Consider the following 14,967-nt stretch of genomic DNA (forward strand, 5'->3'; position numbering starts at 1 on the left):
GGCAGTGATCAGAAGTAAAACACTTGTAAGAAGGGAAAGGGTGAGGGGTAAGGGGGGGGATAAACAAGTGAAAAATAGCATGGAGGGAAAAACACAGATAGTTATCATAACTATAAATGTGAATGGGATGAACTCACCTATAAAATGGAAGCAGGTAGAAGAATGCATTAAAAACCAGAATCCTATAATATGTTGTTTACAAGAAACACATTTGAAACAGAGAGATATGGACAGGTAAAGGTAAGGGGTTGGAGCAGAATCCATTATGCTTCAGCTGAAGAAAAAAAGCAGGGGTAGCAATCATGATCTCAGACAAAGCAAAAGCAAAAATAGATCTAATTAAAAGAGATAAACAGGGAAAGCATATCTTGCTGAAAGGTACCATAGACAATGAAGTCATAACAATAGTAAACATATATGTATGAAATGGTATAGCATCTAAATTTCTGAAGAAGTCAAATGAGTTACAGAAAAAAAAATAGATAATAAAACTATACTAATAAGGGGCCTCAACTTTCCCCTCTAAGAACTAAATAAATCTCACCAAAAAATAAACAAGAAAGAAGTTAAGGAGGTGAATAAAATTCTGTAAAAGCTCAATATGATAGATCTCTGGAAAAAACTGAATGGGAATAGAAAGGAATATATATTTTTTTCAGCAGTACATGGCACCTACACAAAAACTGACCATGTATTAGGACATAAAAACCTCACGACCACTTGCATAAAAGCAGAAATAGTGAATGCATTCTTTTCAGATCATAATGCAATAAAAATTATATTCTATAATGACCATGGAAAGAGACTAAATATTAATTGGAAATTAAATAATCCAATCCTAAAAAACAAGTGGATCAAAGAATGAATCATAGAAACAATCAATAATTTCATTAAAGAAAATTACAATGAGACAACATACCAAAATTTATGGAATGCAGCCAAAGTGGTAATTAGGGGAAAATTTGTATCTCTAATTGCTTACATCAATAAAATAGAGAAAAAGCAAATCAATAAATTAGGCATGCAACTTAAAAAATTAGAAAAAGAACAAATTAAAAATAATCAATTAAACACTAGATTGGAAATTCTGAAAATCAAAGGAGAGATTAATAAAATTGAAAGTAAGAAAACTATTGAACTAAAATAAAACTAAAAGCTGGTTTTATGAAAAACCAATAAAACAGATAAACCATTGGTTAATTTGATTTTAAAAAGGAAAGAAAAAAACCAAATTACTAGTATCAAAAATGAAAGAGGTGAATTTACCATCAATGAAGAGGAAATTAAGGCAATTGTTAGGGAGCTATTTTGCTCAATTACATGCTAATAAATTTGACAATGTAAATGAAATTATCTATAAAAATATAAAACACTCAGATTAACAGAAGAAGAAAGAAAATACTCAAATAACCCAATCTTAGAAAAAGAAATTGAACAAGCCATCCATGATCTTTCTAAGAAAAATTCCCCAGGATCAGATGGATTCACAAGCAAATTCTACCAGACATTTAAAGAACACCTAATCCTAATACTATATAAACTATGTGGAAGAATAGGTGAAGGAGTCCTACCAAATTCCTTTTATGACACAAACATGGTGCTGATACCTAAACTAGGAAAAGCCAAAACAGAGAAAGAAAATTATAGATAAATTTCCCTAATGAATATTGATGTAAAATTTTAAATAAAATACTAGCAAAGAGATTACAGCAAAATATCACAAATATTATCCACTATGACCAGGTGAGATTTATACCAAGAATGCAGAGCTGGTTCAATATTAGGAAAACTATCAGCATATCAATAATAAGACCAACAGAATCATACGATTATTTCATTAAATGCAGAAAAAAGCCTTGGGCAAAATGCAACACCTATTCCTATTAAAAACACCAGAAAGTATAGGAATAAATGGAGCTCACCTTAAAATGATAAGTACTATTTATCTATTTATCTAAGTACTATTATATTGCATTAGCAAGCATTATCTGTACTGGGGATAGGCTAGAAGCCTTCAAAATACAATCAGGGATGAAGCAAGGATGCCCATCATCACCTCTATTATTTAATATTGTACTAGTAATATTAGCTATAGCAATAAGAGAAAAAAATAAATTAAAGGGATTAGAATAGGCAATGAAGAAACAAAACTATCACTTTTTACAGATAATATGATGTTATACTTAGAAAATCCTAGAGAATCAACTAAAATACTACTTGAAATAATTAACAACTTTAAGAAAGTTGCAGGACACAAAATAAACCAACATAAACCATCAACATTTCTATATATTACCTACAAAGTCCATCAGCAAGAGAGAGAAAGAGAAATTCCACTTAAAATAACAGTAGACAATATAAAATACTTGGGAGTCTACCTGCCAAGACAAAGTCAGAAACTATATGAACTCAACTATTAAACACTTTTCACACAAATAAAGTCAGATCTAAACAATTGGAAAAATATTAATTGCTCATGGGTAGGCCAAGTCAGTATAATAAAAATGACAACTCTACCTACATTAATCTATTTATTCAGTGCCATACCAATAAACTATCAAAAATTATTTTATAGAGCTAGAAAAAATAATAATAAAATTCATCTGCAAGAACAAAAGCTCAAGGACATCAAGGGAATCAATGAAAAAAATTGCCACAGAAGGTAATCTAGCCATACCAGAACTCAAACTGCATTATAAAGTCGTAATTATCAAAACAATCTGGTACTGGCTAAGAAATAAAATGGTACATCAGTAGAATAGATTAGGTACAAATTACATTATAGTAAATGACCACAGTCATCTGATATATGATAAACCTAAAGATCTAAGCTTTTGGAACAAAAAGACATTATTTGACAAAAACTGATGAGAAAACAGTATAGCAGAAACTACGTATAAACCAACATCTCACACTGTATACCAAGATAAGGTCAAATTGGGTACATGACTGATGACTAAAAGGTGATAATACAAGCAAATTAAGAGAGCATGGAATAGTTTACTTATCAGATTTATAGATAAGGGAAGAATTTAGGACCAAAGATGATATATAGAACATTACAAAATATAAAATAGATAATTTTCATTATATAAAATTTAAAAGTTTTTGCACAAACAAAACCAATGCAACCAAAATTATAAGGAAAGCAGAAAACTGGATAAAATTTTTTGCAACAAGTATCTCCAATAAAGGCCTCATTTCTTAAATATATAGAGAACTGAGTCAAATTTCTAAAAATAAAAGTCATTCCCCAATTGATAAATGGACAAAGGATATGAACAGACAGTTTTCAACAAAGAAATCAAAGCTATCTATAATCATATGAAAAAATGCTCTAAATCACTGTTGATTAGAGAAATGCAAATTAAAACAACTCTGGGGTACCACCTATCAGATTGGCTAATATAACAAAAAGGGAAAATGTTGAATGTTAGAGGGGCTGTGGGAAAACTGGAATACTAATGCACTGTTGGTAGAGTTGTAAACTGATCCAACCATGATGGAAAGCAAATTGGAACAATGCCCAAAGGGCTATAAAACTGTGCCTATCCTTTGATCCAGCAGTATCACTGCTAGATCTATATCCCAAAGACATCCCCAAAAAGGGAAAAGGACCTATTTGTACAAAAATATTTATAGCAGCTCTTTTTGTGGTGGCAAATAATTAGAAATTGAGGGGATACCCATCAATTGGGGAATGGCTAAACAAGCTGTGGCATATGATTGTAATGGAATATTATTGTGCTATAAGAAATGACAAGCAGGATGATTTCAGAAAAACCTGGAAAGACTTATACGAACTGACATATAGTGAAGTGAATAGAACCAGGAGAATGTTGTACACAGTAACAACAATATTATTTGATGAAGACTTGTTAATAACTTAGCTATTCTCAGCAATACAATGATCCAAGACCATCCCAAATGCCTAATGATGAAAAGCCTCCAGAGAAAGAACTGATATTGATTGAATACAGATTGAAGCATGTTATTTTTCACTTTCTTTCATTTTTTTCTTTTATTTGAGTCTCCTTGTACAAAATGACTAACATGGAAATTTTCACATAATTGCACATGTATAACCTATATTTGCTTACTATCTCAGGAAGATGGGAGGGGACGGATAGAATTTGGAACTCAAAACTTTAAATAAAAATGTTTAAAAAATGGAAAAAATATCATTTAATGGCTCCCAGTACCTATTGAATAAAGTCCAAAATCCTTAGTCTGGCATTCAAGGTCCTCCATAATCTAATTCTAACCCACCTTTCTAGTCTTACTTCTTGTACTTGTGCTCTAGCCAAATTGGTTCACTGACTGTCTCTTCAATTTCCCCTATCTCCTACTCCTCCCGGAATGTTTCCCATGTTGAAATCTTACCCATCCTTGAAAGCCCAGCTCAAATACCATCTCTTTTATGAAAACTTCTCATTCCTCACAACTGGAAATTATCTCTCCTTCCTGAAACTCTCATAGGACTTTGTTCTCTTATGCGTTTATCAGTCAATCAATAAATATTGCATCTACTATAAGTGCGTACTGTGTGCCAGACACTATACTAAGCACTACGGATACAAAAAAAAAGGTAAAATCTCGTTGAGGACATCACAATGCAGTGGGTAGACAACATGCAAATAGCTGTGTACAAATAAGCTATATATAGGATAAACTGGAACATTTTTCATGGTCTATTTTGTATGTGTCTTGTATGTGCTATTAGATCAGAGATGTGAAACACACAGTCCACAATACTCCTGAGTACCACTGAACCAAATTAAAATGGAATTGGGAAATATTTAACAAAATGAACAAAAGTACAATAAAACATAGATAATAGTACATTTTGAAACTAAATCAATGTGTAGCCCACAGGCATCCTTATGTACACCTTAGTGACTCCCATTTCTATTTGAATTTGACACCACTGGATTAGAATGTAAACTCATGGAAGGCTAGGACTTTATTTTATTTATTTTTATATACCCTCTTGTATTTTACATATAGGAAATGAAAAAAAAAAAGATAGTTGTTTCCCAGAGGGCCATTGGCTTAGCTGTGTGTGTGTGGAGGGGGGAGTGGGTGTGTGAAGAGTGTCAAGAAGGAGGAAGGTGAAGGAGAAAGAAACTTGGTTTTATACCAGTCAGGCAGCTCATCTAATATTTTTGATCAAAACCTTTCCTGGCTCCAGACTCTTTTGTGCCCATTAAAATGACAAATTTAAATGAACCCATAATTCAATTTAGTTAGATTCAACCAAGAGTTATTAAATGTCTGATAGAATGTAAGCTTCTGAAAGTCAGGGACTATTTCAGTCAAATAATAAGAATGTGTTAAATACTTACTAGGTGCCAGACACTGTGCTAAGTGTTGGGGTTAGCAAAAAAGATAGTTCCTGCCTTCAAGGAGCTTATACTCAAATGGGGGAAGACAACATATATAAAAGGGAATGGAAAAGCAGGATGTACCAATAACAGGGAATGGAGGAGAAATCTGGAGAGTCAGGACTGAGCATGACTAGGAGAGGAGTGAAGGAATGAATATAGGGCTAGCTTAGGCCAGTTCAAAATAGAACCTCAAAATGGAGTTTCCAAGAAGAGCTCACCAATCAGAGTACAGGGCCACCGAGAATGAGGCATCTTAGAGGGTGAATAGGCTAAGTTAATCAGAGTTCTTTTTATCTTTGTGCCTAGGATAGTTCTGAACACTTAATAAGTGTTTAATAAATGCTTGTTGATTGTTTGTTTGCAGTGCCTAGTGCAAGGCACTAGGCAAAGTGATAGGGCTACAAAGACGAATAAACAACTTAGAAACTAGAATTATCTTTAGAAACCCAAGGGGCATCTCAGTGAATACAGGAGGAGACAAATCATGCCCCAGCCTCTCAAGATCAGCAGGTTGGAATTTGTCAGAACCAAATATTTCCCTCCTGGAACATCTCTGTGGTGTGAATTAGGGTGGGCATAATTAATAAGGTCAGGCTGATAAGCCTGGGAATATTTTGGGGAGGAGGCTTATTGCTAAGCAGAGCTATGCTTATAAGAGGACAGAAGGGTAAACAAAGGTTTGAGATATGTAAAACCTATTCCTTTCAAAGCAAATCACACATTCATGGCTTTACTCATGCTCCCACTGGGTTGTTGTTCATTACAAGGTGATGTCTTGACTGGTATGTGAATTGGATTTAAGTGATCCAGAGTTGCACAAAGTCACCAGTCTCACTCTCTCTTCCAGACTCATTGAAGTCCAATGGCAAGACAAAAGTTAAGACATAATGTGTGGAGAAAGAAAGGGGAAGGATTGCATGTATGTATGTTTTGGTAAGATGACAGTCAATGAGTGTGAATCTCTTCCCTAAATAGTCTCATCCCTTCTCTTCAACCCAGGAGCACAGGTTTTTCTGGCTAGCACGTGGTGGGGCGTGTCATTCTCGGTCAAAGATAACACTATTCCCTAACACTCCAGCCTTTGAGTCTAAGGATTTCTGTTTTCAGGCAAGGAGCCACTCCAAAGGATAATTTTTTTTTTAATAGATGGAACTAGCACAAGGATCAACTCAGGTCTCAGCTGACCAAGATTTTCAAATGAGCTTCAGATGTTCCATTCATCCCATCCTGGGGCAAATTGACTTACCCTCTAAAGGTCTGGTACAGATAGTTAGATTGTAGGGCTGAGCCTACTACTGCTAGTCAGGCTGTACTTTTTTTTTTTTTTTTTTTGGTGGTAGGAAAAGAATTGTAAACAGAGTAGGCATCCATTGATTGCATGTCCCCAAGAGAACATAAGATCCTTTGACAGCAGGGACTATTACAGTTTTGTTGCACAGTACCTGGCACATAGTTAACACTTTAAAAATGTGAATTTGAAGTGAATTTCACTGAGTTGGAGAACAGTTAAACCAAATGTGGTACATGATTGAATTTAGGGTTAAACTTTAATGATCAATCTTAGGCTTGAGAGCCAAAGACAACACCTCTCTATCCTCATTGAAGAGGCAGTGGACTTTGGATGTGGAATATGGTAGATGCTGGTAGATCCCATTGCTTTCTTTTGCGTCTTTTTATAGCCCCAACACTTAGCATAGTTCCTGGCATGTAATAGGAGCACTCAATAAAGGTTTACTAATTGGTTAATTGACCTTTTTTTTGTTTAAATGTCTTTCTTTGTTACATGGTGGGGGGATGACTGTGGAATAAAAACTAATGACAAAAATAAAACTTTTTTTTAGTGGAGTGCACAAGTAGAATAAAGGAAGATAATTGGGAATTCAAAGTTTCCCCCAACTCCGTCTCCTTTTACCAATAAAAACCTCACTGAAAAGACCTGCTCAGATATTTTTTTCTAGAAGCCCTGCTCCCACAGGGGAGCCGTTAATCCTTAGAGCAGAAGCAGTGGTTCTGGTCCTTGGAAAGAGCACTGATTGTTATCTGAGTATGTATGTAAGTACATTTACATTTCTGCATCTTCCCTTAGTTTCAGGACACATGAGCTTGAAAGTGAGAAAAAGCTGGGTTTGCTTTGAGTCTTACAGACAAGCAGAGAAGGGCATGGAGAACATGCATTGTTCCCCAAATCAGAGAAGCCGGGCACTCCAGGAAGGGGTGTGGGGTTAAGGGTCAAGGTGGAGGAAGCCCTGGTAGTTTGAGAGAGATGAATTTAAGACAGAAGACAGTCCTAGTTCACCCAGTAGATGGTAAATTTATAGAACTCATTATCTTATGATGTATTGGTAGGCTGAAAAGTAACTAGTAACAAAAATGGTTTTAAAAAATGAATAACAGATTCATAGTGGGTTAATAGGTAAAGTTAGCTGTCATTAACCTTGTGGAAAGCCTAGAAAAGTGGAGAAAGGCAGGAGAAGCCAGGAAGACTTGGGTTCTGGTCCTGTTTCTGGCACATACTGACTATATCAACTGGGGCAAGTCATTTAATCTCTTAATGCTATAGGCAGCTAGTTTCTTTGGCTATCAGCTGCCGAGAAAGTGCTGACCTACATTGGTGAGAGAATTTCCTTACTTCTGACCCCTTTTCTTCTCTGACAACTATCACCAATTCTGGAGCGGAGCCAAATCACCTCCTGCCTAGCCAACTGTTTCTGGTTGGTTTCCTTGCCTCAAGTCCCTCACCATGCTAATTCATCTTCTCCTCAGCTGACAAAATAATTTTTTTCCGCCTTAAACACAAGTCATTCCCTTACTCAGTAAATTCCAGTGGTTCCCTATCACCTTGGTTTGGCTTTTAAAGCCTTTTATAACTCATTGCCTTCCTACTTCTCCAGTCCTCTTACGCTTTGCTTCTCTTCACATACTCTCCAAAGCAGTGACAATGGCTTCCTCTGCTGTTCCTTGACTGCATTTTCACTGACTGTCCTGGAATCTCTCTTTCCTCAACTGCACCTCCTGGCTTCCCTTCAAATTTCAGCTGAAGTCCCACCTTCTGCAGCAAGACACCTTTCTTGGTTCCCCTCAATGCTTGCATCTTCCCTCTGAGATTACCTCTGATTTACACTGTCTATATCTTGTATATATAGAATTGTTTGCATACTTTCTACCCTACTAAAATGTGAGTTCTTTGAGACTTTTTTTTTTGTTTTTGGCCTTTCCTTTTATCCTCAGGGCTTAGCAAAGTGCGTAGTATACAGGAACTGCTTAGTAAAGGCTTGCTGAATTTCAGGGTCCCTGTACCAATGAAATCACAGGTTGGGTCCCTATCCCTACTCCCTATCCTGATCTTAGAGTTTGATAAGGAGAAACCATATATAGAATCCTAGTTTTTCAAATACATAGAAGCCCTTATAAATCATCTAGCCTAATCCTTTTGTATGAGGAAACTAAGGCCCAGAGAAGTTATTTACTCAAGGTTACACAGAGAAATAGTTGCAGATTTCTCAAATAGTTGAGGAGGGGGTGGAAGGAGAAAGAGAATTTGGAACTCAAATTAAAAATAAATTTAAAAATTATTATAAATATTATAAATAAATAATAATATTATAAACATATAAAAATAATTAGTAGCAAAGCTGGCTTATAATTCAAGCCTTTTGACTCCTTGTCTTCTTTTCCCTATATTACCCTACTCTCCCAAAGGGTTCTACTTATAGGCCAAACAAAATCCTAGACTGGATGATGGCTCTCGTGGCTGAACCAGAGTAGCATTTTTGCTGTTTTTATTTTGGGTCTGAAGAACCCATTCTGCTGCTTACTTAATTAACTTTCTGTCTCAGCTTATCCTCCTGTAAGAAAAAAAAATACCCCACATAGGGATAATTTGTGGATAAATAAAAGAATTAATGTGAGGGGCTGGAGTTGGAATACTTCTTGGAGGAGGTTTGTTCTAGATGGACTCTCAGGTCCCTTCCAGTTCTAGTTCTAGGATCCCAAGAAGATATAAAAAGCACAGTACCATCCTGTTATTTTTCAAGTCAAGGATATGCCTTACGGTCAACACTATACCCACAATCTACAACCTCGGTTTAATCCACTGCATACACAAACACAGACAATGCCAGGAACCAGAACAGAATATTGAGGCAACTCTCTACCTCTTCCAAGCCAGGAGAGCAGACTCGGGACACACACACAATCTGGTGTGTATGTGTGTGGGGGTGGTGGTGGTGTATGTTCTTCTAAGCATCTCCAGAAGTGTATACTCCGGACCTGTTCATAGCTGTCTTCTGTATCTTGCCCTCTGGTTTTTTATTATTAACTACTTAATGCAAGCACTTTTAATTTCCAAGGATAGTTGGGCAAAGGGATTGGTGAAAATTTCAACAGGATAGAATTCTTCTGCCCTCCCCGCTCGTCCCAACCCCCCCCCCCCCCCCCCCCCCGCCATCGCTATTGTGGACATCTGATTTGGCTGGGTTAAGTGAGTGACGTCCAGAGATGAGACACTGGGATGGGCAGAATTCTCTTTTCATTCCCATTCCCCTCTTCTGTTTTTCTCATGACTAAGCTCTCTTTTGGTTAGCTTTACGAGACTTCAATAAGGCCAAATCGTTAGGCAAGTGGTCACTCACTATTCACAGCTAGGGAAACTGAGGCACGGAATAGGACAAGGGTTGAGCCAGGTAACCAGGGCAGAAGTGGTATTAGAACGCAGTTCTGATTTCCTTTCCACTGCCTTTCTCCTCGTGTCGGTCCCCTTCAGAGCCACACACACCCTTTCCTGCGCTTGACTGCGCTCTGGTGCCTGAGCTTTCCTGGGGAAAGATTCTCTCCGGTAAGGCTTGATGTTCCCTTGGTCCCGCACCTCCTCCCTTCGCACTTCGTCAGGATTTAGGTGTCCACCGGCCCCAGCCGTCCCTGGAAGCTTCCAGGGTGCCAGAATCTAGATGAGTATCCTTTAGCCTGAGTGTCACCTTACCTGTGCGGCTGCGGCGGCGGCGGCGGCGGCGGTTCTGGAGAAGATGCGCCTGGGCGGGGGTCAGGCGGCAGGCGGCAGGCTGGGTTAGTTCGGCTTCCTACCTTAGCCGGCGCCGCCGCTGTCCTGGGAAGGACAGAGGGAGGTAGACGAGGAGGCGGAGGCGGGGAGCGCGAGGGCGGGGGAGATGCCGGAGGGCGTGGGCGCGGGTGCGCCCGGCTGCGGCCACGGGAGGGAATCCCGAGAGGGAGCGAGCTGGCTGTCTGGCTAGCGCACCGCACCGCAAGTCGGTAGAGTTTCCACGGCTCCGTAGCCGCTGGCCAGCTGGGTGCCGTGTTCTTGCTGGGACTGGGAGCTCCCTGTATATGACCGTGAGATCCCAGGAAGTTGCCTAAGGGAGCTCTGGACTGGGCTGGCGGGACGTTCCTCCCTCTCCCGCTCAGCCCACTCCACCCTGGCCCTACCCGGGCTCGGCCCGCCTGCAGCTGAGGCTTTGGCTCTACTCGCCTAACCAGAGAACGATCCCCTCTGTTGCCATCGAAGCCCAGGATCTGACCTCCTAGAAGGCAGGGGACGTAGGGCTCAGCGCTTGGGGAGTAGGCGAGTCAGGTCGGGTTAGAAAGGCCAGAGGCTGTTATATATCTAACTTTCCTCCAAAAGCATTCGGGTTCCTAACTTTCTGGTGGTCATATCTCAGCCAAAGGAGATGGGGGGAGGGGTTCTGGGCAGCACTCCATGGCTCACACTAGGCTTCCAGCTTGGGGTGGGGTGAGGAGTGGCCCAGGATTGGGCATTTTATATATCTTTGTTTTGGCCCATTCCCTAGAACTTGCTAAGTACTGTGTCCTCTACATTATTTCTGGGCGCTCTGGACTTGGCAGTTGTCCTCACCTACTTTCCCTCTCTCCCATGCCCAGCCGACTTGTCCCTTTGCAGGGTGTGTCAATTCCGTGAAGGAACACTTTGGCCGCCAAGGTTGTTTCCAGGTCAAGGTTTGGAGGTCTTGTTTTAGCAGCTTGTGTATGTGGGAAGAGAAGTGGGGGTGGAACTGACAAAAATGGGACAGAGAAAGCAAGACAAATCAATTTCTGGTTGGCTTCATCAAGGAGAATTTATCTTTCATCTAGAAAGAGTGGAACAAACATCGTTAAGAATTGGGAGGTAGCTGTGAATGTAGCAGAAGGAACATAGCAGCGCTATAGGAGACCTGGGTTTTTCAGTTCATTAATCATTTTGGGGGCAACTCCTACATACAAGGCATATGCTAGGTGCTGGGCACCAAAGGCACACTCAAACCAGTTCTTGTCCTCAAAGAAGTTTACATTTTACTGAGGGGATACAATATATACACAGATAAATATAATGCAAAGAAATTTGAAGCCAGAGAAAGCATCAACAATTGGGGTGGTTAGCAAAGGCCATAGGCAGCATGTGAGGTATTCTAATAAGCAGAGGTGAAGAGGGAGGGCATTCCAGCTATGGGAGGAAAGCTGGGTAAAGTCAGGGAAGCAGTAGATTGGATGTCATGTACAGGGAATAGTTAGTGCATCAATTTGATGAGAATGGAGAGTGTGTGAAGAGGAATGATATCAAGGAAGACTGGTAAGGCAGGAGCAACATTGAAGGTCTTCAAATGCCAGCCTGAGGATTTTGTATTTTATCCTAAGAACAACAGAGAGCCCCTGATGATTTTTTTTTCAGTAGAGGAGTGACACGGCTGGATTTATGTTCTAGAAATAATAATTTGGCAATTGTGTGGAATATGAATTGGAGAGAGGGAAAGACTGGAAACAAGAAGATCTGTTAGAAGGCAAAAGTTTAGACAAGAAGAGAGGAGGCCTTCTACTAGGGCAAACATTGTGTTGGTGGAGGGAAGGGATTAGATGCCAGAAATGAAGATAGGTGCCATCGGCATTGTGTTATTGGCAGATAGGAACTTCTGAAGAACGTGACTATCTATAGGTTACATTCCCTCTTCTTTTTGTCTTCTATGACAGTGACAAATAGCTTTGGCACCTTACCTTTCTGTTTTGTACTTCAATTGATGTGACTACTGATGTTTCCATCAAGGAAATTTGTTTGATCTCAAACATGAAAGAGAAGCACCTTGTTGGAGTAGACACCCTTTAAGGCTGCGTTTTGCCTTACCAAGTCAAAAAAAAAATTTTTTTTTTTTGTGTCTTATATCCTCTGTGTTTTTCAGTCAATCAGTATAGGGAACTCTTGTAAAAAATCCTTTCAACCTTACACATCACTATTTGATAGAGTTACCTGAGTCACTGAGAAGTTAAATGACTATGGGCATAATCATGGGGCAAGTATAGATCACAGGCAGTTTGCTGATTTCAAAACTGGCCCTTTAATCCACCCTGCCTCTCCCAGTCATAGTCTCCCCAGCACCTATCTTTGGTCTGCTGTTGAATATTATTTGTGAAAGCCTGTTTGTTCTTTTTTCATTTTTTCTTCTTCAATCCTTCACGATCTGACCCCATTCTACCGTTATCAATCTTCCTATATTCTATTCTCTCCACACCCTCTACAGTATACTGGCTGTTTCTCATAACACATTGCTCTCCTTGCCTTTGCAGTGTCTGTCTTACGCTTCTGAAATGTTCTCCCTACTTACCTCTTCCTGTTAGAATCCCTGACTTCCTTCAAGAGTCAACTCAAATGTCACCCTCTACAGGGGCTTCCCAACTGCTAGAGCTTTCCCTTTAAGGTTATCTTCCTTCTTCTTTGTAGATACTAAACATACTCTGTGTCTTTTGTATGTACCTCTTTTTATGTTGTCTCCCCTATCAGAATGTAAGTGTCTTGAGGTCGGGGACTGATTTTGCCTTTCTTTGGATCCCCAGTACTTAGTACCGTGCCTGTCACATCATGTTTAATATGTTTATTGAGCAATCCATTGATTAATACTCTACGTCATGCTGTATGTTGCTAAGTCCATAACGTGACTCCTGTTCTCACATTTTCAGTAGGTGGTGTGCTCAGCCATTAATAGAACTGGGACTGTCCCTCCCCTGAGAGTGAGCCTCCCAAAGATGTCAGACTAGATGGAAAACTAGTTGGGATTTCCTAATTTTGGGTAGAGGCTGTTCATCCTTCTTGTCTACATAAAAGACTCCAATTGTGTTGGGAGTTTTAAGCCAAGGGAATGGGACAATGGAATTCAGATGGGGTATTGGCAAATGGGGAGAAAAGGAAGATTGAATTTACTTCCTCTAGAGGAAAAAAGTCTCCAGGAAGACGAAATGCCTCACATGATCATGTTGGTCACAGTTTCTTCCATGTCTACTCCTTCCCTGCCACCCCTGCCTCACCAACCACCCATGGACACCCAATAAGTGGATCCTTGTAATAGCTACAGCCAGAACTGTTGGTGAAGAGTCCTCAGCCTGAGTGTCTCCTTTTGGTTATAAGGCCTGTCATCTGGCTTTCCAACCAAATTCCTGGCTTTCTGCCTTGTATTGAAGTCTTCCCTGAGATTAGTGCAAGCAGCCTCTGGCCTTATAGCCTTCTACTGGGACTGCTGCCAGCTCCAAACTGAGGTCAAAGTTTCACATTCTGGGTTTTTATAAAAGCCTCTGTGAGTCTCCAATTGCTTTACTAAACATTTCTCTCTATAGTTCTTCCCAGTTCATTCTTCCCCATCAACTGGTCTTTACTTTCTATTTCCCTGAAAATCTGTCCTGAGTTATTGTAAGCTCCTATCAAACACTGGTCAAGTTTAACTTTCATTCTCAGAGAGATAACTATATGGGTCCAGACCATACAAAACAAACTACTGTAGCTCTTAGTGCAAAGGACAAGAACTCACCCACACCTTTCCACTTCTCTCAAAGAGTACTGACTCTGGAGTCAGAGATCTTGGGTTCAAATTCTGCCTCAGAAGTTTACCGTATGACCTTGGGCAAAGCACTTACCTGCCTCATCTGTAAAATGTGGGAGATAGACGAGATGGTCCCTGATGTCTCTTCCAGATCTGGATCTATTATTCTGCCTCTACTGTCCCCGGGTGCCTAACCTGTATAGCTAGGTGGTACAGTGGATAGAATGCTGGACTGGGGAACCTGAGTGAAAATCTAGCCTCAGATGATTTATTAGCTTTGCAACTCTGGACAATCATTTAACCTCTTTCAGCCTGTTTTCTCATCTCTAAAGCAGGGATAATAATAGCACCTACCTCACAGGGTTGTTGTGAGGATCAGATGAGATGAGGTTTGTAAAGTGCTTTGCAAACCTGAAAGCAATTATTTAAATGCCATATAAATGGGCGAATTTGTGAAGTGTGAAATTTAGAGCTAGAAAGATAGCCCACAACACACCTGAATGCCACTGAATGAGATTAAAATAGAATTGGGAAATATTTAACCAAATCAATGCAATAAAACAATATATAATACAATTAAAATACAATAAAATGTAGATAGCCCAGAGAGATCCTTGTGTAAGGTTTGACCCCACTGATTTAATACGATGTTCTCATTTTACAGATGAGAAAACTGAGGCACAAAGAGGTTTGACTAAAACATGAACACAGAAGGAATCTAACCAGGATTCAAATCTTCATGGTCTCGCTTTCAATTTAGTGCTCCTTCTACC

The 14,967-nt window shown here is 39.5% G+C and overlaps 1 protein-coding gene across 2 annotated transcripts in view; it reads right to left on the reverse strand.

Moving 5' to 3' along the window:
• SCNN1B (sodium channel epithelial 1 beta subunit) overlaps positions 1-10,425 on the reverse strand; it is a 92,044-nt gene extending 81,619 nt beyond the window's left edge. For both annotated transcript variants that reach the window (XM_027839472.1, XM_027839473.1), the window contains exon 1: positions 10,366-10,425. The gene's annotated coding sequence lies outside the window, so the exon portion shown is untranslated. The remainder of the gene's footprint in view (positions 1-10,365) is intronic.
• Positions 10,426-14,967: the final 4,542 nt, after the last annotated feature.

The sequence above is a fragment of the Vombatus ursinus genome, unplaced genomic scaffold, assembly GCF_900497805.2.
Source record: "Vombatus ursinus unplaced genomic scaffold, bare-nosed wombat genome assembly UNPS02014832.1, whole genome shotgun sequence".
NCBI lineage: Eukaryota > Metazoa > Chordata > Mammalia > Diprotodontia > Vombatidae > Vombatus > Vombatus ursinus.